General features: G+C 39.6%; 1 protein-coding gene across 2 annotated transcripts in view; it reads right to left on the bottom strand.

The window, feature by feature from the left end:
- Window positions 1–26,479, bottom strand: part of sema3b (sema domain, immunoglobulin domain (Ig), short basic domain, secreted, (semaphorin) 3B) — a 90,847-nt gene that overhangs the window by 46,776 nt on the left and 17,592 nt on the right. Inside the window, exon 1 of one of the 2 annotated variants that reach the window (XM_026155272.1) lies at window positions 14,385–15,303. The exons of the other annotated variant lie outside the window; for it this stretch is intronic. The gene's annotated coding sequence lies outside the window, so the exon portion shown is untranslated. Of the gene's footprint in view, window positions 1–14,384; window positions 15,304–26,479 lie in introns of those variants that run through there. 2 annotated transcript variants of the gene reach the window in all.

The raw sequence follows: 26,479 nt of genomic DNA, 5'->3' as shown, positions 1-26,479 counted from the left end.
GAAAGATTGTAAAATAGGTGGTGCCTTTCAAAACTGTAAATATGTGGTCAGGACTTGTCCAATAATGGTTAGAGGAAAAAATGAAGGAGCAAAGTTGTGAATAAGTTGTACAGTGGGTAGGAAAACCACACACAGACACATGCAGAGTCTGGCAACGGTCCACTACCACAAGAGCATGATGCCATCTAGAGAAGATCAGAGTAGGTTTGACTCCCCTTTTCCTTTTTCTTGAATCTCTTACGTGTCCTCTAAAATGTCCTGAACCTCTGCGTCTTCCTCTTCTTCACAAATCATTTCATTTTTTCCCCTCCTTGTCATTCTCATTTTTTCCTTCTTCTTGCACTCCCTCTTAATCTTCCTCTGCCTGCTTCTCCTCCGCCCCGAAAGATCAACTTTCCATCGTCGGTGACTTTTTTTTATCTTCTCCCTTTCCTGTCTTTTCCACTAAAAGAGTTCGTACAATAAAATGAAATGAAATAAGTATAAATTAAACTAACTGCAAATGCAGCCCGTATCCACTGTGGTTAATTATTTCTGCCTTTCATATTGCCACGGATTTCCCTGCGTGCAGCTTCTGGCCAGCGGATCCACTCACTCCCTCAGATGGAGAATGCATCAGACACCATAAGATCTGCGGAAACTGACAACCACTCGGATCTGCGCTCTATCCAAAGCCAGATAAACACACCACACCTGCAACAAAGATTTGTTAAAGATAGAAGGTTTTCAGAGCTTAGAAGTAATTTAGTTAAAATATCCATCTTGAATAACAAAAGGCTGTAGACGTGAAACACGGGCCGCACTGCTTTTATGCCCCTTCTACTTCATAAGAGACTGAACTGAATCCATATGGACAGAATTCAAGGAAAAGAGGAAGCAAGATCTTCCAGTTAACTCTGTTATTTTCTGATCTGAATGGATATAAATATCACTTTAAAAGTCAATCTGAAGTCTTACTTTATGTCAGTCTGTTGTTGTCTTTGAAAAGACTACTGAGGCAAAAGTTTTAAAAAATAGTATCTTTAAATCTGAAACAACCTGTCAGTCCCCAAACTTACGGCAAACTGGTGCAATTAATCAATTCCTCGAAATAAAGGCCAGATAGCATTACATAAAGACAATCCTTATTATGAATGATTATTTCCTCTGCATAGAAACTTGTCATAAAAACAGATTATTCCTCTTATCTGTAATTTAATTTCCCATGCCCTTTTTTGCAGTGGCTGACGGGTGATATAATGGAACTACTATCTATGCTCACCAGAGAGTATGTGTGGCTAAAGGCCACACATAGTTAATTAGGTTAGCCAAACAACACACGCTCTATAAACAGAGGTGGGCTCTGACGACAACATGGAGGAATGAGAGGAGAGGACGGGATGATAAAAACAGTAGAAAAACTTTGAGAAAGAGAAAACAGCTGGCAAGAGGAAAGACGGGAGACTCCGAGGAATAACCAGGGAAAGAATAATAGTGCCGACTCATAAATCATTTTATTTCTCCACTTTCTGCCCTCCTGACTACACATCTCACTCCTCTTCAATCGTGGCGCTCTCAGGCTGCCAAATATCAGAGTCCCACTTGGAGCACCACATAACTACATCAGTTAAGGTAACAGTCTGTGACATGTTACTGTATATTGTGAATGTCTGGATTCCTACTTTATTTCACCAGCTGCTATATAAGGTAATATAATCGATTCCCAGTTCATGCTTTCCTGCTTTACTGCTGTGTTTGAGAGTTTATTGCCTTTGTTGTTGGCAAGTGAAAATCGCACAGTATCAAAAACACTTGTAGTGCACTTGTGATACATTGATAAACAACTACTGCAGTGGTCTGAAAGTATGCTGCTGGTTTTATATGTTAAAAAAGCACTTTTGCTTTCTTTTGAATGAAACGATTGGCCGGGATTGGCTGACAGATGACACCTGCGACTGAAACTCCACAGCGTGAACTCATTTTATTCTTTGTGTTAAAAATACTGCCGTACTTTGCAAACCCTTTTTTGTGTGTGTGCCCCAATGACAGTAATGCCAGTGCAGTGTTTATTCCAAACACTGAGTGCCAAGCACTGAAATAATAAACCCCAGCATAACCTGGTATGGCTGAATAATTATGTCAGCCACGCCATCTTTAAACTAATGAGCTAAAAAAAAAAGACACAAAGAGGTCAGAGCAGAGCAGAGGAATTTCTCGGGTTTTAATATAAGTAGTTCACAAAGAGATTCACAGAGCAGAAACCTCCCTCTGATCCCCTCTACTGGACCATTAAATAGTTTTTACTGCACACTTACAAAACCTTGTGTCTCTTAATTTAATTTAATTTTTATAATTTGATTTTGTGGGTTTATTTGTTGAAAAAGTGAAATTTTAGTCACTCTGTTCAATAACCATTACAGTTCAGATCATCTGACCGAGCAGTTTGTCGCTGCAACTATACTTTGTAGTGGTAACTGGTCTCCAACAGCAAAAGATTAAATGCAACCACCGGGCAATGACCAATTTTTCCTAGTCGTCAGAAAGTTGCTGTCTTGTTCCTACTCCAGCGCGGCTGAGTCATCCCTGATTACTGCAATCATGCATGCACAGTGACACTTAAAGGCTTCATACTTACAAACTTCAGTTCACTTCCCTGTTGCAAACATAGCAATACCCCATTTGGCGAATCTTCTTCAAATAAGCACCTAGTGAAAAATTGGTGCAGGAGCTCTTGCTCTAGCTTGAAGGGAGCCATGCCTCCCTGCATATCATTTGGTGAGCCATACAAAAACATAATTTAACTTTTATGAGAATGATCTAAATATATTTAGATCATTCTCCAACTGTCATATAATTACAATTCAGATGAAAACACAAAGATAAGCTTACAAAAAACTACAAGTAGTACTAATTTCCCTCAGTGAATGTGGCTCTTAAGACTCACATCTGAGCAGCAAAGCATATATTTTGTATTATAATCTGCACATTGTACCGAGTACACACAAATTTAAAAGCTGCACATGCATACACAGAAGCCTCAGCAGTATCTGCTTCACAGGGAGATACTTAAGAAATAAAATGTGTGATTACTCGGTCCTCACTGCTCCCCTCATTCACCCTGCCTAATTCATTAACACACTTAACAGTTTCATACATAACGAGTTCATTACGAACACTGGCACTAATTGGCCATGCCAAACTGCATGTGTCCCATGTTAATTGGCTCTTTGATTGGGGCTTCATGGAGTTAATTAGCCAATTAACCATCTCGGTCTGCCAGCTAAGCCTCGCTGTGGCTTATGCTCCTGATTTTGGGTGGATCAGACAACAGTGAGGAGAGACTCCAAAATAATTCACTTTGACTCTGGAGCAAAACATGGAACACCAGTATCACAAGTTTTACTCATTTTCTGAAAAGCGTCATGTGAGCTTAATAATATATGGCAAGGGGGTGGAGAGTAAAGGAAAGGAATGGGTCAAAAGGTTAGCGGTGCAGTTTCAATTTCTGAGTTAGCAATTTAAATCCTGAGACCAGAAGGAAACCTCTGTCAGAGGAACATGAAACTGTTTCCCTTTGATTTCACATTTTCTGTAAACATGATCAAGAAGGCTAATTGAAACATGAAGGGGCAGATAGAGGCTTTTCCTTTGCTGCCCTCACTTTTAATATTCCTTTAGAAGAATATCACAGTGAGGTAGGCTAACTGAAGGTCCACCGTGCTTGTGGCCATTTTGGAGAAATGAGTCTGAAACACATTGAACACATCCACCGATTGTATCTCATCAACTGCAAATGCAACTGACTTCACACTGAATTAAAATATCCTGTTTCATATTTGACCAAGAAGTGAGAGTGAAATAAATACTGCATACTGGGCAGTATTTGTGGTGTATTCATTACTGCAGTGTCCACAGACAGTGACAACAGAGAAAATGGAGAGTATGAATTATAAAATCTTCAAAATGTTCCTTTGTAATAAATAAATAAATGAATGACTAAATAAAAGAACATAACTTCAGCCATATGTAACAATCACATTCACGTGTTGCATCCTTACCAGTATGTCAGTATTTGCACATTTTTCAAGATGTTTTATGACATTTAATTGGTTAATAAACCACAAAATATCCTCTGGCAGTGAAACCAAACAGGTGCAGCACTTGTTAAGAAGCTACTTTGAAGATGCTGTACATCCACTACTGTCAAAACACTAGCGATAAAATCCTAAAAATGTAATTGCTTTAGTAAGGATGAACAGCCTTGGATTTGAAAATGCTTAAAAGGGATGGCAGATGGGATTTATAACAAATCCAAAGCAGCTCTGGCTCATTTCATTTCCTATAGTGACAACGTGAAGTATAGTCGTCTGCAAAGAAGCTCCAATATGTCAGACCTGACTCAGGAGGGTGAAGAATTAAAGGTTAACGGGCAGAAGAAGACTTTTTGCATTGTTGTTTGTTTGTTTTTTGCTTTAACTAAAAAGTCTTTACGAGAGTAAATAAATATCAGAAAATAAAGCTTCGGAATAAATTAATTGAAGAGCTCTTGCGATTTACAGATTTGTTTCCAAAGACCCAGGAATGGTGTGGAAATTTTAGAATTGCGATTGTAAAACCAGTCAACAGTAACACATTTCAGCAATTCATCCCAACAGCTGTTCACATATCTTTTCACGGCACTCTTGGGAATATAGCCATTCCAATGATAGTTTTCTCAATATAAGCAGTAAAAAGTGAAACCTGTGAACGGCCTCTGTCACATTCCTGCTCATTATCCTCTCAGAGGTACTAGTATATAATCCGTCACTGCAAGCTGGGATTCGAGACCACTTAGAAAGATGACAGATGGGATGGGACGGAAATCCCCTTATCTTCAGCTCACTTCATTTCCATAAGTGTCAACATGTCTGAAATCTTGCAGAAAAAGAAGAAGTTACAGCAAAAGCAGATTAGATGCATGTGTCTGGTACATTAAGTCAGCCAGTGTTGCATGCTGGGGTATTCACGTGGCAGTGGAGCATTAATGGATTCCAGCAACAACACAGGGTATCTGCCGTCAGCAGTTTGGGAATATGCTGTGTAAAGATAAAGTCACCTTGGGCTTTCATTGAGAAATAATCTGAAATCACGTGTTAAATTCATGCATACACGCTGTAAACACAAGCTAACATCTATAGTCGCTGAGGAATGCATGAAACACGCTGGGGGAGGAAAGCAGCAGGGAGGTAATAAGCTTCACTGTGTGCAATGGTGTCATAATGAAGTGACACACACATACGGTGGAAGGAATTGCACAGTACTGTCACTAACGCTCTCTTTCTGTCCCTTCATCCTTTTGTCAAACAGAACGAGAGGAAGAGAGGTAAAGCAAGTAGTGAAAATTAGCAACTCATTCCAAGCCCAAATTAAATGAAACACAAAGTACTATGAGGGAAAATGTTGTGGCAATTTGAATTATTTATTTATATTTGCAATCTGTGTTGCTGCAATCCCAGCAGTGTCATTTGTCATTGGTATAGGAAGCGGATCAGGACCAAATATGAAAAGATATCCATGCATTTTGGAGCTGCTGTGGCTCAGGAGGTACAGCAGGTCATCTGTTAATCAGAAGAATGGTGGTTCAATCCCTGCTCCAGTCTGCATGCTAAAGTATTCCTGGGCAAGAATCCCAAATCCTGAGTTACTCCTAGTGTGTTCACCACACATGTTAGATAGAAAGTGATGATACAACGGGCAGTTTGTGCTTCTGTAACCTACAATGGCAATAAACTACATAACTTGGGCCTAACCAGGTAATGTGTTCGGCATAACCATGGTGATTTAACAAGGTTTAGAGACAACTGTGTTAGTGACATTCAAAACTTTGACTGTAACTGGCTGCAACGTACGTCACTAATTCATTATTCTCACTTCGTGGTACGCCCCTCTTGAGTTCCCAAACACTTACAGAGGATTGTTAAAAGAAGAAATAATACTACACAGTGACAAATGTGCCCCTGGTCAAACTTGTTAAGTCAAATTCAGCATATATTTCTGACTTCAATGTAATATGGTGCCGTTTTACTATTTTCAGTTAAATATAAGGTTTAAGGAGTTGCAGGGTAATGGATGTTGGTTTTATTCAAATTTTCCAGTTTTTTTTATGTATTTTGCTAATGTAAAATAGTACAGTAAAATAATATATTTAAAGAGAGTATGAAACAAGAGCACGAAAACACTGACAGAGAGTAACTATGTGAATAAGAGAGCAACAATGAGGGCCAGCGTAAGGGAGGAGGATAGAGAGATACTGCGTAGTGGTGAGTATGGGAGTTTTTCATGGGAGAAAGAATGCAGTCAGGAATTCTTTTAATTGTCCAAACTGCGCCTCAGGCCAAAGCCTACTCACCCATCCTGACACTGTAGATGCATACATAGCAATCATTCTGTCTACACAATGCTTCACTGCCAACCTCCAGTAAATCCCATATCTCGGAGTTTTTCCTGGCCAACTGTGAGAAATCAAAATGATTTCAGAAGCTCCTTTTACATGGCCTTGGAAAGGGTGGGATGTATTGATTTATCTAACCCTCCTATCATTCATGAAGAAGGCAGATATGTGGCTTTATTTTTTTGGTTTCTTGCTTGCTGCTGTTTTTTTATTCATTTAGGAGTTGTTTTGACATCACCAGCCAAATGTGAATCGGCAAACTAACTTCAAATTATACAAAATTGTAAAATTATTTATCTAACTGTAGAGGGTAAATTACTGACGTTAATTCTAATAAGAAGCTGGAAAAAGTGTCCACCTTTAGCACCGTTATTCATCTGTAATCAACAATCTTGAGACTATAAACAGTAGCACTTCAGTGTGGTAGCTTTTAAGTTTCTCAGTAACACTTAACCCTTCCGGTACTTCATCTTGGCCTCCTTCTCCCACTCAAAGCTGCCCTTGGGATAGGATTCACCGTGCCCAGGTGTGTGCCTCTGAGATCATGTGTGTGTTGCGTATAGAGTTACTAAGGGGCCCCAGAGTACAGCTGTCTTAGATCTGCTTAAATCCATGAAATGCAACACTGGTAGATAACTGACACTTTCTGTTGACACACTGTCATTGTGCCCTCTGCTTAATGCTGAGCAGAGCAGTTGCATTTCATCAGATACAGGTGAATCTTTGGTTGAGTTAGACACGAAACTGCTAATATGAAATCACAATCATTTGAAAGCAGACTCGACTCGACAGCATACTGGACTATTATACAAATGCACCCACAAATGTATCGTACACACACAATTAAGGACACAGGCACAGAGGCGACATGCAGAAACCTGACAGGTGATGTCACCTTGTGATGTCCCCCTCTCTCTTTTGTGTCTCTCTTCCAGTTTAAGCTGCACACACTACTCTCTGCCTCTCTCTATGGCAGGAGTTCATGTTGCAAAGAGGGAAATTACCTTTTTCACACACAAGTCACACAATACCAACAAACCATCAGGTATGCCCTTCAGTGCTGGCTTCCCTCCACTTCTCACAAACTCCTCTCTTTTCCATAATTACAAGAACTCTGCTGCTGCTGCTGCTTGGCACCTCTCATCAGCAGCAGCTGAGAAGGAATGAAGAAAAATGCTTTCATTAGGTAGGGAGAGATAAGGAGGGAGGAAAAGTATCAAAGAAGTAGAATATTATAATGTGAATGAGAGGTTTGGACTTTCAGGCCAGAGATTTGCTTTTTAACCACCTACAGTATAAACAACAGGCTATAAATGTCTTTGTGCAACTCTCTTTAGCCTCTCTGGGCTTTTGTGCAGCCAGAAGTGACCACATGCAGAACAGAGAGGGGTCTACCAAATTGGAAGCATACTATCCCTGTGATCCTCACTCTTCTTCTCCACTATTTGCCAACACTGCAGTTTTTCCACGTCATTATGATATCCCTCGTGACCTGTGCTGCTGATATGCTAATATGATATGGACATATGTCCATACTACCTTTACTGTTCATTTTCAAGAGCTGCATTTTACGTATTTTGAACACTTATTTCTAATGGTGCACATGACAAATGCTTTAAATGGATGCAGGATATGAAAGGCAGCCATGATGATTATGCAACTGCATTTAAAAGCAACATCTCCAGCCTTCTCTCACTTTTTTCTTCTCATCTCTATTTTCTATTCTTGCCTCTCCGTGTCTCTTCTTCGTATATTTCTTTGCCTTTTCCGTCATCCGTACTTGTTCTTGGTGCTTTTATTATTTAGCACCTGTCAACAACGGAACAGAAAACCATGTCATGCAAGCTGTCTGACGTAGAAACACACAAGTGCTAAAGCTGTAGTCTTGACAGAACCACGCTTTGAATGCTGACGCACACAGACCTGCATATACAGGGTTCCAAATACTGTATACATGAACACACACCACACACACCTACACCCTTCTGACTTATCTGATGCACATTAGCTAATGTGGAAAGACGGCTGGGCTGAATTACCACTACATCTAATGACTATTTCATGTCAGGATGGAAAAGAGAGCAGAGAGGAGGACAAAAGGCCAGAAACTAAATACGGGCTTGGATTCAGCAGATCTCTGTACTTTCTTTTTTTCTGATCCATTTATTTTTGTCTGTTATCATAAAAAACTTATCTTGTTGGCCCTGGTTGTGTTTTCTTCAACATCAGATAGCAGGCTTGACTACTGCTGCTCATTGATTTTGCCATAAGATCCAAACTAACAAGATTCAAGTTGGTAGTTCATCAGTCTTCAGATGAAATCACACTCCGATTAGGGGGAAAACCCATTAATGGGATCATCCCTCATTCGAATTAGCGCAAACGAGATACTCTACATACTTGGCTTCCTATCATTTTACTTGAAGTTGTTCGGCTGAATGGTTGTCAAAAAAACACCCCTGTCAAAACACAAATAACTTGGACTTGTGCACACCCACTTGCCTGGACGTGCGCACACACACGCACACGCACACACACACACACATGCATATGCTGTTCTCAAACTACACTGTAAAAAAAAAAAATTTAATATAAAAGTAGTTTACTGTGTATTTTACAGTTTTGTACTGTTCTTCTAGAATATCATTAAATTCACATAAATAGACTGTGATTTTACATGTCAAATGTAAATTAACGTAAAATCAATGTAAATGTAATAAAACTTAATTTTCTTGTTTTTTAAATGTATTTGTCTGTACATATGCATATTTAGATTGTTAGAATACATTCACAAATGCATCATAATTTCACAAATATTTGTCCGTTATTTGAAAGATTGAACTGTTAAATTAAAATGTAATATATGTAATATATATAATATGATAAAATGATTCTTAGAAACTTTGTTTACATCAAATAATTATTATTATTATTGTTATTTAGGGCGATCGTGGCTCAAGAGTTGGCAGTTCGCCTTGTAATCAGAAGGTTGCCGATTCGAGCCCCGGCACGGACACTCTCGGTCGTTGTGTCCTTGGGCAAGACACTTCACCTACCACCTACTGGTGATGGCCAGAGGGGAATTATAAAGTGGAACTGAAAAGTGCTTTGAGGGTCTCAAAAAGCGCTATATGAATGCAATCCATTATTATTTAAACCAACTGTTAACTGTATATTTCTGTACATTTAAGTATTATTATTCATATTGCCGCATTCATTGACCTTGTTTATAGGTAATTTCATTGTTTAATCACATTAAATTGTTCCTAATTTAATGTTTAAAAGCACTTGAAAAAGGCAAAATCCCATGTAAAATTAGGGCAACAAACTGTATTGTCATTACTGAAAATAACCGTATTTTCATGAGAAAGTTATTTTCTGTTATTTTCTGGTATTATTTTGGCGCCCCAGCTGCCGGAATATCACTGTTTTTTTAGGAATTTTTTTTTTTTACGGTGTATGTTATCAATCTTGTGGGACTGCTGTGTGGAAGTGAATGTTTAGCGGCAGAGTTTGAGTATATGCTCTTGGAAAACCAATAGACCATTGGTTGTAAAAGAAAAACCATGTCCATCCAATACTGGGTGCTATGATTTCACATGAATGTACAGTCACTTGAAAAAGGTTTTCACAGGATTCCATGGAGTTGTGTGAAAAACTAGGTAAACCTTTGCTGCTTCCACAGGAATTAAAAGACTAATTAGCAGTTAAAGTTCATGCAGCACATTGAAGTTCAGGACAGCACAATGCCAAAAAGACTATGAGTTGTTTTAAAAGGTTGTCAGGAAAAAGGGTCACATCTCTAAAAAGCTCACACTGACTGTCAAGCAAAATGTTGAGAGGTGATGATTAGAAGTTGTATTGTAGCCGCAGTACCTGGGCACCTTGAAGTTACTGAGTCAACCATGAGCTCCTCTGTACTAGTAAAGTATTATAGAGTCAAAGAGGTCGCCTGTCTGACAGCTAAAGCTTGGCAAAAATTGGGTCATTCAACAGAATAATGATCCCAAGCAAAGCAGCAAATCCGCAGCAGAATGGCTGAAAAAAAGATCAAGGTGTTGCAATGACCCAGCCAATGTCCAAACCTCCATCCACAGTACAAGTGAAAAACCAACATTCCTTTGCAATAATGTGAGAGATGGTTAAAATTGGTTAAAATCATATTTCAAGTTACCCCTGCTCAATTGTCATTTTTCCAACATAAGTAAGAAGATCAATGATCCCTGCAAGTTGTACAACAACTGCTCTGAATTGGGAAAACAGTGAGTGCGTGCGTGCATGTGTGCAACCACTATTTTATTATTATTATATTACAATCATGACAACAACAGAAAAAGTTCTACTCAAAAGCAATGCTGGTTATCTTAGTTATGTTATCTTTACACGTGAGTTAAACAAAGATTTTGAACTTCTTAATTAAAAGCACACACATGTTGACTGTACATGTTAAGCACAGGGTTCTCACACTCTGAGATGTTTTTCTACTTTAAACACAAATAGATTCATAAGAGTCCATTGAAAGTACTTGTCTGCAGCATGAATGTGTGTCCAGGTATGTAGGTGAAACCAACATGTCACTGCTTGCTCTCCCCCACAAACCCCTTCCAATTATATTTTCTGCACACAGACTAAGCCCCCTGTAGGACGACAGTCACTACCTAAGTCGCTGGCTTTTTGTCAAAACCACAGAATTTGTCAAGAACACAGAATTAGACTTTTTTAACTGGAGTAAAAATGAAACTAAATTTTCTAACATACATTCACCATATGAACTACACTTTTGCATTCACTGAAAGGCAATTAAGTGATATAAATGAGAAAGAAAGATAAAAAAGAGAGTTAAAGAGGATGGACAGGGTGTGTTTATGTTGCCCTCAGGCAGGTATCACTTTTATGACCTCTTACTCTGACCCTATCAGCAAACACTTGCCCCAGTTTTTACCCGCCTCATTACCCTCCTTACATCATTCATCAGTCTTTCCCTTCTTTCCCATTCCATTTCTTTTTGGGATACAAAGACTGAAACTGAAACAGTAAGAGAAGAGATAAAAATCATGAGAGGGTAGATGAGAAAAGGCAAGGAATTAAGAAAATACAAAGTGAGGAAAAGGTCTTTTCAGTAAAGAAGAGAAGAAAAACTTTCCTGACTTTCATGGAGAAGAAGCACCAATAACGTTCTGTCCTAAACAAGGAATTTTGCTTGAGAATAATGTGGTTTATCATCTTTACGCCAAGCAGCAGACAACCTGCTGCAGCAAGTTTCTAATCTGTCACTGTTCTATCCTCGCTCGTACTCACATCTTCCACCTCATTTTCTCCTCTTTCTCTTTTCTTTTCTCAAGAAAAGGTTGAGAGCCTTTTTATGTAACAGGACTTCTGTCCTGAATAGACTATGTGGTTTGACCTTAACCTTCACAATTTTAGACAAGTGCAATCTGACTAAAGTAACTACTGTCACTAATCACACACACACACACACACACACACACAGTGAAGGCCATAAACCTATCAACTTATTATAATACCTTACACAATTTCTGTCAGACATGGTGGTAGAGGCTTTGGAGCTGCTTTACCACCTCAGGGAGAACACCTTGTAATCAGTGGAGAATGTCAGGAGCAGCAGTCCATCACTTAAAGCCTAGGAGAGGCTGCTAATATAAGACAATTACCCAAAGTATACCCAAAGAATAACAGAAATTGTGAAACAGAAGACATGTAGATTTTTTTTTCCAACAGTTAGATCTTAGTGCTACACAATCTTCACTCTTAAGATTAGGCTTAAAACGTTCCTTTCTGATAAAGCCAGGGCTGGATCAGGTGACCCTGAACCCTCCCTTAGTAAAGCTGCCATAGGTCTAGGCTGCTGAAGGCTTCCTATGATGCACCAAGTGTTTCTTCTTCACTCACTTTATTTCACTCATTATGTGTTTATAGACCTCTCTGCATTTAACCATTAGTTATTATTCATCTCTGGCTCTCTTCCACAGTTTGTCTTTTGTCTTGTCTTTTTCCTCTCACCCCCAACCAGTCATGGCAGATGGCTGAGCCTAGCTCTGATTGAGGGTTCTTCCTGTTAAAAGGGAGTTTTTCCTTCTCACTGTCACTAAGTGCTTGCTCATAGGGGCCTGTAATCCATACACCACAGATATGAAATATACTGTTTATGTAATACTAGTTTTGCCAGACTGTGTTTGTCTATATTTGTGATTCAAAGGAAGCTTAAACCAAAAATCAATTAAAAAAAAAAAAAAAAAAAAAAAAAAAAAAATATATATATATATATATATATATATATATATATAATTTAATTAAGAAAAATATGATCATAGGGAAACTTTTTCCTGTAAGTTCCAGTAATTAGTAAAACACCGTGCTATATCACAAAAACATGCATTGAAGATGCATTTGGGTAAGTTTATTTGGGCAATTTAATGCATATATGCAATAAGAGAATCTTCCTCTTTTATCAACATGAAAATTCGTATAGATGCTCATTAAAGATGCGCACACACACACAGACACACACACACACTAGATCATTGCTAATGAGGGATGCAGTGAGCAGTATATAAACATATGGGATTTGAAGCATGAAAGGCTTTCCTGTTTGAAGCTGCCTCACCCACACATAAAGCACTGGCCAACTCTCTTCCATTTTATAGTTAGTGGTTACATTAATGACTGTCCAGACTGTGAATTTCTATCTCATTTAAATGTACATTTATTCATTATTCATGTGGGGTGTTTAATGACACATCGCAGCGACAGAAGTTATGTGAGTATAGAAAAGGACAAAAGCTTTACTGAGACACACAACGAGCGCCCATCTCAGCATATCTGTATATGCTTTTTTCTGGCAAACGACCCAGCTGTTATAGGTTGTATCATTTTGTTAGTGCAAAGTTATTTTAAACCATATTAGCTATAAATTAAGTTAAGTCAGTAAAGGGGTTATGGAAGTCCTATTGGGATATAAAATACTGTGTTACAGGGCTGCCTGGGGCTCTCCCTCAAGCTGGACTTACCAAGAATCCCTTTACAAGTCCTTGCTAAAGTATCTTAATTGTCCTTTCTAAGCGAGAAAAAAAGCTGTCCTCCTGCAAGCTCCACCAGATGTCCAACCTCCTTATCAGTGTCCCTGAAGGCAATGGTATTTTCCTACAGAAAGGATATTGGATTGTCCAATGGGATGAGAAAGCTACTCCCCCACACCTTTCCTATATTCTAACTTGGGGCTAATTCTGACAGTTTCCTGAAACTTTCCGGAGATGTTCACACCCGTTTCACACGATGATTTGCCAGGTGTCTAGAGGTCAAGTAATTCTTCAGAGCAGCTGTAAACATTTTTTCCTTCTAGCATGAGCAGGTGATAATGCTTTACTAGTTCTTTAAAGCATACCCACATGTCAAGGGATGTCGTAAACCCTGATACTATCAGCGTGTTTTCATTATTCTTACATAACCAAACCAATCAACATCTGCCTAGTAATGATGTGAGATGATTATATAGGAGAAAACAGAGTAAATAAACCAACTAGGAAGTAAAATAATGATAGTTTTTGTTACAAACATTTCTTCTGGAAATATCTCAGGTTCTGCACTTTCATGCAGTAAAAGAGAAACTGCTTCCTTATTTCATGGTATTTTATATCTTTATTGCATGGCTTTGCACGAGCACATTCGAATTGTTGTTTTGTTACTGTGAATACAGACTGGCTGAATTTGAAGTTTCTGGGGAACACTAGCACACTATACCCTTGCAGTCCACAAGTGCATTCTTAATTAGGGCTGTCAAAATACCAGAAATGTAGTTCTCAAACCCCCAATTTCATACCAAAACAAAATTATCATGCCATCATCATTCTGTATGCACTTCAGGATAAAATAAGAATGATAATACTTTGGATGATGTTACTGTGAATTAAACTTATTCAGCTTGAATTATTTGAACAGACTTGGATGTCAGACTTACATGTGCTTCGCTAAATTGAAGTATTTCTTCCCTTGGTCTGTAAAACACGATAGTTGTTTGCTATCACAACAACTGCATTAGCTGCCATCTTACATGTGGGCTTTTTATATTCCATTTGTAGGGTTTTCCTATGTTTGTGGCCTTTATTCTTCTTCTTTTCTATATAAGGGTCGACTAGAACACTTGTAGCTGTATGCTGCCCCCTTCAGTTCTGGAAGAATAGCTGTCTTTGTACAATACCAAAGTAAAATAAGTACTGACCCGTTATCAAAATTTGGGCATTGAAAGGGTAGTGGAAGGATTGGTTCTGGTGACACCCCTGTTGTTAACCTGGAGGAAAGGCGATATTGTAACTGGGCACAATAATAAAAAGAACAGCAATCAGTTGCATTTCTGGTATCGTCAAAGCAAAGAATACAATAAGATTTTGGTTGGCTACCTCTTATTGCTTTGCACTGCTCGGGTTCACATTTGGTTTTTCAAGCAACTTAAAGAAGTCCAGACGCTTTTCTTTCCAAGCTCCTTAGACAGCAACATAGTAGTGACATAGATTCTACTATGTATGTGCGCACCATTACGTTTTATGGATCTATGTACCAGTTGTCACGAGTAGATGACCTTTAAAAATTCTAGTGAACTCTTTGTTTGGTCATTAGTGACACAAACTACCACTTCCCACTACATATAAGTTCACAACTTACCTGAAACAGGGCAAAATTACTGAAAAAAACAACAACTGTTAAATGGTTCCCACTTTCTTTTTACTATAGTTGTCAAGCCATAAAGATAATAAAATACTTGTTATGACATAATAAGTATTTCACAACAAATATGAAAATATGTAGAGCAGGCATAAACTCTTTCCACATATTGCACTGTAGGTAACAATTCTCTTCTTGTCAAATGTCCTTTCCACAGCACAAGCTGACTCCAACCATCCAGCTAAAGTACCTGAAAGAAAATTTATGTACATCTGAAAACACCATTTCACTGACAGCTACAGCTCTTACTCTAAACCAAACAGGTCACATAGCACTTCTGCTATGTGCAATGAGTATGCACACACAACAAAAGCATGAGCTTTGGATGCACAACCAATGCACTGTATGATAAATAACGTGACATTTAATATGTTGCTATGTTCTCCAATGTAGAAATCGAAGATGTTTTTGTTATTTCTACAGATTTTGGAAATCAGAAAGCATCTTTGTTCTCCATCAGTCTGCATGTTAGCTGGGTAAAGCTTGGTTTGTAGGCACACATGTGCATGCACACACTCACACACTGAAACACGCCCATCAAAGTCCCCAGGTGCGGTTTGTGAAGATGGAGGCTCTCTGAAGGTGAACCCCATGGTGAGCAAAGGCGGGGTGCTGTGTTCTATGTGTGTGTGTGTGTGTGTGTGTGTGTGTGTGTGTCTCGATCTGCCCTTTTATGTGTTCAGTTGTCTATAATATCTGTATTTTAGGCTGTTAGTGATCAGACAGCTAACTAAAAGAAAAATGAATGAAACAAAAAAAGAATATACGGTATATATATTTTTATTTTGTTTCATTTTTTGTCTTTCAGTTAAACTAACATAACTTGAAAAGGATAAATACATACAAAAATTTAGAGATAAAGGGAATTGAAGAGAAGAGATAAGGTACACTGATAGAGACTGAGGGCTTTAAGCGAGGGGGGTTTAGAAGAATGGATGTATGCAGCTTTTATCTGGAGGAGGGGAAGCCAAATTAGAAATGTGGCATGATCCCCCCCCTCCTGGGAGTGAGTCAATTAGCCTGCCTGGAGGAGCTGCCAAGAGGCTTGGGCTGGGGGGATGGTGCTGGTAAAGAGGGTGGTGATGGTAGACATGGGGGCGTTGGTCGTTGACGAGTTCAGACAGGACAAGGCATCGGTAGAAAGGAGGGTTTCCATGGAATATGAAGAGGGTACGAAGCTAGAATAAACAGAATAGATCAGCGTGCATCTTGCTGCGCACTGAGAAAACTGTGAGAACCTGAGAAAGCTGAGACTATGAGAGGTGAACGGTGATATATTTTGATGTCTGTAGAGCAAGTGCAAGACCTTCCCACCGAGCCTACAGTATATGTAATTGCAGTTGTTCAATGAAAGACTGGGCACTAAATCCCAACAGAGACAAGGGTGGGGTGGGAGTGGGGGGGTTGTACATGTCTACCAAACACAGAAATATATCCTGCTTTTGAATATTATCCAAAAAAAAAATGTTAATTACATAGCAAATATATTCCGTGTCTAGTTCAGGTAGAGCAGATTGTCCACTAATCTCAGTACCAGCAGTTCAATTAGAGTCCCTGCTGTATACATGTCTAAGTGTCCATGGGGAACATGCTGAATCCTAAATTGCTCCCAATGGTCAGCCCAGTATCTTTCATAGTCACTCACTGTCCCCAGTGTGTAAGTAGATGAATGAGCCGAGTGACAGAATAGATGCACTCCATCTACCCTTCACTGCAAGCCTCCCAGCTGTTTCATATCTTCGTAGTTTTTTATTAAAAAGTGTAAAAACAATAAGCCAAGAATAGACTGATCCAAGACAGACTGATCTGTAGTAAAACCAATATCCTTAATCTTTTCAAATTCTATTCAAGATAACAAAAATAACTATTTCTTGATTAATCCTGCAGTTATAATCCTCATAAAACATAACAACCTTCCTCTCATTGTTGGGTCGGAGACCGAGAACTGAGGATTTTGGGGGAAATCCAAGAACGGAGTGATGAAGAATAAAAAGAAATATAGGGATGATAATGTAACAGTGACAGTGCGCAAATTTCTTGCCATCCATGGAGTGGATTAATGTACCAACATCACCACTGGCAACTAGCCTCTCCCAAAACAGTGACATAAACAGATCCTTGCAACAGATATGCAAACTTGGTATGTCTTTATGACACTGTATTTGCTATCCCAAGCAGCTGCAGAATAGCGTTAAGCAGAATTACAGGTGGTGAGAAGAAGGGGGGCTGAGAGAAAGGGTAAAGAAGGAAGGGTAGATATAGGAGAAAGGGTAAAAGAAGCCTGAAACAGTATGGGTGTATGAGAGAATGCATGGAGGAGAAGAGCGAGTACAAAGGAGCAAGAGGCTGATGATGAAATAATCATTGGAATGACAAAGAGATTAAAAAAAGCCAAAAATAGTCATTTGAAAATTAAATGTCTGTCTTTTATCATCAAGTATGGTCATTAGGGTTGTTTACAATGTTAAAATATAGGTGTGGTTATATGTCAGTCTGGTGATTGCTGTGCAGTCATTCCCCAAAACCAAATCAGCCAATCAGACACAGATAAAATAGGGAACTCAGGAGAATCCCCTCCAATGTGTGTGTGTGTGTGTGTGTGTGCGTGCGTGCGTGCGTGCGTGTTCTCGTTATTCATACCTGGTGGGGACTTGACCCTAACTACACACTGACCCGTGGGGACTCATTTTACCGTGGGGACCTCAAGTGAGGTCCCCACGGGCACAGGCCCACCAATAGCTCTAAAACAGTATTTAAAGATGGCTGGTGAAGTTTTCTAAGTAGGTCCCCATGTGGTCAATTTCCAGACAAAATATGTGTGTGTGTGAATTCATGTGACCCTAATGGTCACACAGCGGTATTGCAGTCCCCATTAGGTTGGGTGTTCTGGAACTGTGTGTAGTCATTTGTTCGCTCTATGGCGCCCCCTATTGAACAAGACCAGTATTACGCTTTGAAAATGTATTGTAAAAAGTGTTCCTTTTTTTAGCAAAGATAGACATTATTATATAAATATGTATAAATAAAGTAATTGCAAACATGCTCTGTTATTAATTAATGTAAATTTTAATATTAAAATATATTTGCAGTTCACTTATATATGAACAGAAATAATGTACAGTATTTTAAATATTTTCAAGTCAAATTAATTATGGTAAGTAACTCAGTGAATAATTATATTGTTGCAGTGAAACTTAAAACACAATTTTTGAAAGAGGAAATAAAGTAACGATGTTAAATAGGGCATTAAAAAACATTAACAATAAAAATAAAGTAAAATACGGAAGTAGCAGTAAAATACATACAGTATGCAGATGAAGGTATTGGGGTATTTGATACACTGCTCATAAATTAATTAGAGGAACTCTTTGAAAACATCAGATCTCATTTGGAAATAAACATCATGCTGGATATCCATACTGATATGGAACGGGTAATGAGTTAGGAACAAAAGGATTCTACATCAGTTGATGGTAATTAAAATAATCAACCTAATTCAGAGTCACCAAGAAATTAAACTGAAACGCTGATGCAGCAGGCTAGATCAATTTGCTGAAATTGGTCATTGCAGCAACTCAAAATGGTACTCAGTAGTTTGTATGGCCCCCACATGTTTGTATGCATGCCTGATAACTTTGGGGCATGATCCTTATGACATGACACGTGGCGTCAAGGATTGTCTCCTCCCAGATCCTGACCAGAGTTTCACTGAACTCCTGAAATTTTTGGGGAGCAAAACATGATGTCCCAGAGGTTTTCTATTGGATTTAGGTCAGGCGAGCGTGGATGCCAGTCAGTAGTATCAATTCCTTCATCCTCTAGGAACTGCCTACATACTCTTGCCAGGAGACATTATCATGCACCACCTAACCACAAATGTCTGCATAAACCTTCATCTCACTGCCAATGTTAAGCTACACTACCACTACAGTTATTCTGTACACATCTTGCTTGCAAGAAGCATGTAAGCATACAGTCGCATTCAAACACTATCAATGCGCTGCTCATGTGTGTAATGGGTCTTTTTCCTCAGTCCTGGGGTTGTAACACCACAACCTCCTCAGTCCATGATCAGAGAGTGTCTATTTGACAATAACCAAAATGTCTTTGGATAGTCTTTGTGAATGCAAAAAGAAAAAAAAAACCAATGGTGTTAGCTGGCCAGCAAAATAAAGAGAGTGTATGGCACTGAATGCGGGCGTGTGTGTGAGTACTTCAGTCCAAATAATCGAGGTCCGGATGGATGAATGGATGGCAGCCGCCGGTCCTTTAATGGCACCAGCGAGACAGCACAGTAGTAAGGCAGCACAGCAGTAAGGCAGCACAGCAGTAAGGCAGCACAGCAGTGAGGCGTCTGGCAGGAGAACGAACAATAGTCTTTTTTTAAGGATACTGCAGAAGGAGATATTCCCCACTAGCTCACCCAAGCTTGTTCTCTGGCACAGCTACAAGCCATGTGAGCTCTTAGCCCCTCAGTGACATATGAACTTGGCTACCAACGTCCGCTTAGCATGATGGCTAATTGTCAAGCTTGCTAGCTTATCCCCAATTAGCGATTAGCACCTAAATAACCATTACTACACATCACATCATAGCAAACACATGATAACACATGGAATAGTATAATATACATACGAAAAAGATTTTTACCTGGCAGGAGAACGAACAATATTCTTTTTTTTAAGGCTACTGCAGCAGGAGATATTCCCCGCTAGCTCACCCAAGCTTGCTCTCTTGCACAGCTACAAGCCATGTGAGCTCGTAGCACCTCCCGCTAGGTGTACTACCACAGTCGACTTTAGTGATCAACATTGGTGATTAGCTACTGCTAATTAGCATCTAGGCTAATGTCAAATAAAGCACATCATTAGGTGAACTCACTTGCTCAAACTATCACAAGCCACTCATGGCAGTTAGTGCCAAGCACACACTGGTAAAATACAACATTAGTACCTCCATCAGGACACCTGTAATGCCTTTTCCTATACACTCATCTGTTGAGTCTTCTGTACTCTCTCTGGACCTCTACTGTGTGGATGTGTGTGTGAATGGGTGAATGACTGAATATAGTGTGAAGCGCTTTGGGGTCCTTAGGGACTAGAAAAGCGCTATACAAATGCAGGCCATTTACCATTTTACCATTTTACTCACATCTTTGTTCTCTCCGGACCCTGCACATGTGCCATCTTCTGTTGGAAGTTCAAAGCCCCCAGGGAATGAAGCCCACACCACCATCACTCCCCATTTTCTGTGGTCATCTATTGAGTTTTATTCAAATATCTTAAAACACACCTTGCCTTCAAAATTCCCTGAATGGGTTATGAGTTGTACACAGCAAATAGTTGGTGCCAGCCTGGAACCAGCTGTCCTGGCTAAAAGCTGATTCTCTAGCAGTGTAAATGCAAACAAAACTAAGTTCCAAGTTTAGCATGAATCGATACGTGAACTGGCTTTGTGGAAAAGGGGTAATGGGCTTTTTACATAAGATTAAAGGGCACCATGAAAGATGATTAATTGGGGTTATCTTTTTAATTCAGTTTTTCCCTGTGATTAGTTCATCGCAATGAGGTGTCATAATGTACTCTCTGACCTCTCTCTAGCTACTACTACTACTACTAATAATAATAATAATAATAATATGATATGGTTTATTGATCCTGTAGGAAATTAGTCTCTGCATTTAACCCATTCACTCAGTGAAGCAGTGAGCAGCCACCAATCCAGCGCCCGGGGAGCAGTATGTGGGGGATGGTACCATGCTCAAGGGTACCTCAGGGTAGCCAAAGGATGATTAGCAACATGAATTGATATACTGTGATTTCTGACAACTGTCACTCTATGGCCAGTATTAAATTTTCCTATCCTGATCTGAATCTAAATCTAATCCAGCATTGTGGATTTAATATGTTCTGAGTTCTTACTGTTAACAGTCTCTTTAACACCAAATCATCCAGATTGTAGCCTGTTTAAAGGATATGCAAGATTTTCTGGATGACTTCCCATTTAGATATACAATACAGAGCTTGGCTGTGGCTTAAAGTGTCTCTGTGTGCTTTAAGTCATGTGCTGAATTATCAAATTAAAATTGAATGTGATAAAATACTCTTTTTTATCACCTGTTTTTATCCTCATCTTTCTTTCATCTGCCACGTACTTGCATTTAGTACATACCTGCATCTTGAAATGTAATATGAATGAATTTTTAGCCAGAAAACTTTTCTCTTTTTTTTAGTTGGGGTTAGTTCTAATGTTCTTCAAGCTACATGCCAGTGGTAAATGAACATAATGACACAGATCTAAACCATTAAGTTCTGTTGTTCTAATAACATAGCAATGTCACTAAAACTTGATATGTAGTAATATGGTAAATGGTAAATAAAGAGAGGGAAGATGTTCAGAATTGAGGGAATTGTATGACCAGAAGGGAACATAGCAACCAATTACCTTAGAATCCCACATACAAAAAGAAACAAAAGCATACCTTGCTAGGTGGCCAGCACTAACTACAGCCTGACAACTGAGGACGGTGACCTCATCACGTGCTTCAAAAGATTACCTATACTCCCCATGCCAAAGAACAAGCCCTCATGCCTTAACGACTGCCGGCCGATTGCGCTGACTTCTGTGGTTATGAAGGTGTTTGAGAGGCTGTTGAACAACATTATCTCCTCCTACATCCCCAGCAGCACAGACCCACTCCAGTTTGCATACCGACAAGATCTACAGAAGACGCCATCTCCCACGTCCTGCACACCACCCTAAGCCACGTGGACATGAAACGGAGTAACTATGTGAGAATGCTGCTTGTAGACTACAGTTCAGCATTTGACACAATAGTGCCCCATAGACTGTTCACAAAGCTGGGGGATCTTGGACTTAACAACAGTTTGTGTGCATAGGTGCTGGACTTCCTTACTGGTAGATCGCAGGTCGTGAAGGTGGGTAAGTGTGTCTCTGACAGCATCACTACCAACACAGGAGTGCCACAGGAGTGCGTACTCTTGCCACTACATACTCCCTCTACACCTCTTGATTGTGTGGCCACTCAAGGCTCAAACGCCATCGTGAAGTTTGCTGATGATGCTGTGGTGTTGGGCCTCATCTCCAACAACGATTAGACAGCCTAATGGACGAGGTGAAGAACCTGGCATCTTGGTGCAGAGAAAACCACCTCCAACTGAACGTCTGCAAGACCAAGGAGCTGGTGGTGGATTTTAGTAGGAGAAAGCGGCGAGACTACAAGCCCCTGGCCATCAACGTGGAGAGGGTGCTGTCCTTCAAGTACCTTGGGGTTGACATCTCCTTAGAACTGACATGGACTGCTCACAGTCCAAAAGGGCTAGGCAGCGCCGGTATCGCCTGAGACAACTGAGAAAGTTTGGAGTCTCTCCAGGGATCCTTAGGACTATCTATTCGGGCGCTGTGGAGAGCATCCTCACACAGAACTTTACATCCTGGTATGGGAACAGCTGTGTTAAGGACGAAAAGCCCTTCAGAGAGTGATCTGTGTGGCAGAACACTGCTACAGGTCTGCTCTCCCTTCCCTACAGGACATCTACAACAGGAGATGTAGGTCCAGAGCAGCTCGGATTTTTAAGGACTTGTCCAGGACTCCTAAAAATAATCCAGCACATCACACCATGGTGTAAGATGCTAGCAGGCAGGGTGTACATTTTAATTTTTTTTTAACCAAGTAACTCATGAGATGCCAACATCAGGCAGAATGAGCTTCAGAAATACCAAGGGCTATGAGAAGAGCTAGGAAAAAGTGTGGAGGGAAAAGGCAACGGTGGTCCCTGTGGTAATCAGAACCCAGTGACCCCCAGACTGGGTTAGTTGCTCCAGATTTCAGGAACAACATCCAAGACACCTAAGATACCACATAGGACCCTGATTCTCACAGACCTCTGGTAAAGGCCCCAACTTTGAAGGAAAAAAGACTATATATATGTGTATATGCAGGCCAGCCGACAGATCTGGGTGGGCCCGGGACAACGCTGTCAGCTCAGTTTCTATTAATCTCTTTGGTTTTTGCAATTGCTGCAGGTCACTGAGGTAAGGAGTTGCCTTGTCATATAAGGCTTTAAAAACAATTACAATCACATTCGCATTATCCTCTATTCACCTGTTGTGTCATCCACTATTGTTTTTGGTTTTTACAATAAACTTAGTTTACCATTTATTGAAACCTGCCTGGCATCACTTTTGAGTCCACACAATTCTGTCCTTCACAATAATACCTGTCTAGTGATCACAATGGTTGGTAGTAGTTGATTGGTTTACATTTTTGTATTGTTTCTATTATTTATTCATTCCTGCATTTAATTAATTTTGCTACTGCTTATATTTTGTGTACATTTCAACTCAACAAATATCAGTTAGGAAATTGCATTTCTAATTAAGCAAGTAATGTGTGGATTTATCTCTTCTCAGCAATCATTAATATATTACACAGATCCTGACATTTGAGGTCCCCATTTTGACCATGCCCATACCCCACCCACCTACTGACTACTGCAGCACGTCAAGATGGCGGAGTGACATTGCAGTTTGTTTTAAAACATAAACAATAATTTCATACGTCTACAGTCTGACATTTTTATTTCAGTTATTTGTTAACATACATATTAAACCAATTTCAGTTCAGAAATTGTATTTCTCACTTAGCAGGTAATGTGTAGAGTCATTTACTTCGTTCTCAGCAATTTACACATATCTTGACATTTTTGGTCCCCACCTTGACCATGCCCATCCCCCACATAGATGGCTGAGTGACGTTGTACTTTGTTTTAACACACCAATGACCCGTCAGTGTCCGGTGCGCTATGTGTAAGAATGAGCGGAGTTAATCTGGTGTGTGCCTCGTCCCAAATCAAGCGCTCCTTTTGTGATCACCACACCTGCTCTCCTTTGGCGCATTGACAGACGACAGACATGCTTCCGACAGCAAGCACGTGCGATATGCGGAGTACAGCTAGCTGTGCAGCATTAACCAGAATGGTAAGTTTTGACTTATGTCACATTATAATATTGTGCTTTTGGGTTAATTTGCGTCGCGTTTGCACATTATATTAACACACAAAGTGTCGTGTGCAGCTGTAACTTAATGGTATGACTTGATGGTTAGCTAATGTTAGCTAACAACGATGCTAACTGAGTTGCTGTTAAATCTTGGTCTGCCTATGCTTTTGTCAAGTAAAATAAGTTTAAAACGGTGCAACAATTGGCTGTAAAAATACTACGGACTGTGGTGATTTTTATTTTAATGCATCTATAGTATTTTCAAAATGAATTTCTGTTATTGGTACTTAGTTGCTACGAAATACTTTCCTTCAACACAGTGTTACATTACGCAAACTACACCGTTACAGTAAACCGTTAAAACCAAATCATCAAAATATGCTGTTTTATTGTCTTGATATTTCAATTTATACTAAAACTGCAATGGTGTTACGGCTGTAGTTGATCCGCGATCCCTTTTTATCACTCTGCACAGATGCGCGTATATGCACGGATTAATTCAAAATTGTAAAGCTTCAGCATCATACATCGTGTTTTAGTGGAACTACTACTATTTAAAGTAGATTTAATGTTTCTCTACCTCGTCTTAGAGCTGCAGTGAAAAGATACCATGTAGGAGGGTTATCACGTGAACGGCGCATAACCGTGACCGTCATGGTCAGCGGAGGAACGTGAGCTGCCTCGCGCATTATTTCATAGTATGTGATCGGTGCACAGGTGATGAGCGACAAACCAGCTTGTATTTAATTAGCACATGAAAAGAGCAGTGAGTGAAATTAGCAGATGTGAGAATACAGTTGAGATTTATGCTCTGTCCTCTGTCTGTGACCGAGGGCAGGGTTCAGCACCCGCACGCAGAGCGGGCAGCAGGCAGAGAGAGCGTAGGTGAGCTGAGACTTTAGTTTGTGGGACCTGACATGTTACTGCACACAAGACAAAGGTTAAAAAAATTAAAAAGGTATTTAATAAAACGCTTCTTAAGGAGACATGCTGTCAGAATAATGATAATGCTGCGTCTGCATTCACCTACGTCACCAAGCTCGTTAACCACAACAAGCTTGTTTGTAAATTGTTAGGAACACGCTAAAACGAAAACCCGACTGTATGTACATCTGTACTGCATCTATAATTTACTACACACTTTAAAATTGAGCTGGTTCTGGTCACTGTGTCTGACAACAGCTCGTAGACCAGGGGTGGGCAATTCCAGGCCTCTAGGGCCGGTGTCCTGTAGGTTTTAGATCTCACCTTGGGTCAACACACCTGAATCACATGATTAGTTTGTTGCCAGGCCTCTGGAGAACTTCAGGACATGCTGAGGAGCTAATTTAGCCATTTAAATCAGCTGTGTTGGTTCAAGGACACATCTAAAACCTGCAGGGACACCGGCCCTTGAGGCCTGGAGTTGCCCACCCCTGTCTTAGACAATGAGAGCAGTCCCTCCCTCTGCCAGGTGTAGCATCCCTGCTCAGCCATATAAGAATGGTAATATATCACAGGACCACCTGTTCAAAACATCAACCTTGTATGTAAGGGAAAGAAGACAAAGCTATTGCTGTAGTTTTTGATGATCTGTTACATCCCTCAAAATTCTAATAAATCGCCATAGAAATTGTAGTAAAATATTTCTGTCATTGTACTGCTTTAATCATACATCAGAATTTAAGTTAGTAGCTTTGTCACTTGACTGTATATTGGCAATGACTGTACTTTCATAAAGATTTCACAGACAGGGAAATATTAGGAAATGTTGTGGGTAATGATAACCACCATGACAGGCTATGATGTCACAAAGTAACATACATCAATATACTGCCAAATTGTACAACTGGAGCTCACTGAAATACAGTGAAATTTGATTATGTTGGTCCTTAAAGTTTGACTAACTGTTTCACTTGTGCTGATAGGAGGATGGCCCAAGCTTTTCATCTACCAATGGCAGTGCTGAATGCACAGGTAAGAAAGCTCTGTGTTACCCTACATTTTGCTTTTTTTCTTCATTGTTGGTAAAACTGTAAATTGGCTTCTGTCATTTTTAAATTGCAAATTGTACAATTGGTTCCAAACCTGAATATATCAAATAAATGCAGTTATAATTCTCATTGAGATAGAACTGCAAATCACCAGAGAAATGAAAAGCTACAATTCAGATGTGTCTTCAGCAGATACTCTGCTGTCACTGTAGGTAAATAACATGAAATAATCATTGTTTTTTGCTAGAAATAATTTTATTTGGTGTAAGTAGAGGTTGTGCCACAACTATTCTTTTCCAATAAATTCAGCCTTTCAAGTGTTTAGGCTATTTTAAGGCAA

This window comes from Astatotilapia calliptera, chromosome 20, assembly GCF_900246225.1.
Source record: "Astatotilapia calliptera chromosome 20, fAstCal1.2, whole genome shotgun sequence".
In the NCBI taxonomy this organism is placed as follows: domain Eukaryota; kingdom Metazoa; phylum Chordata; class Actinopteri; order Cichliformes; family Cichlidae; genus Astatotilapia; species Astatotilapia calliptera.
Note: the sequence above shows the minus strand (reverse complement) of the source record. Positions and strands in the feature narration are given on the sequence as shown.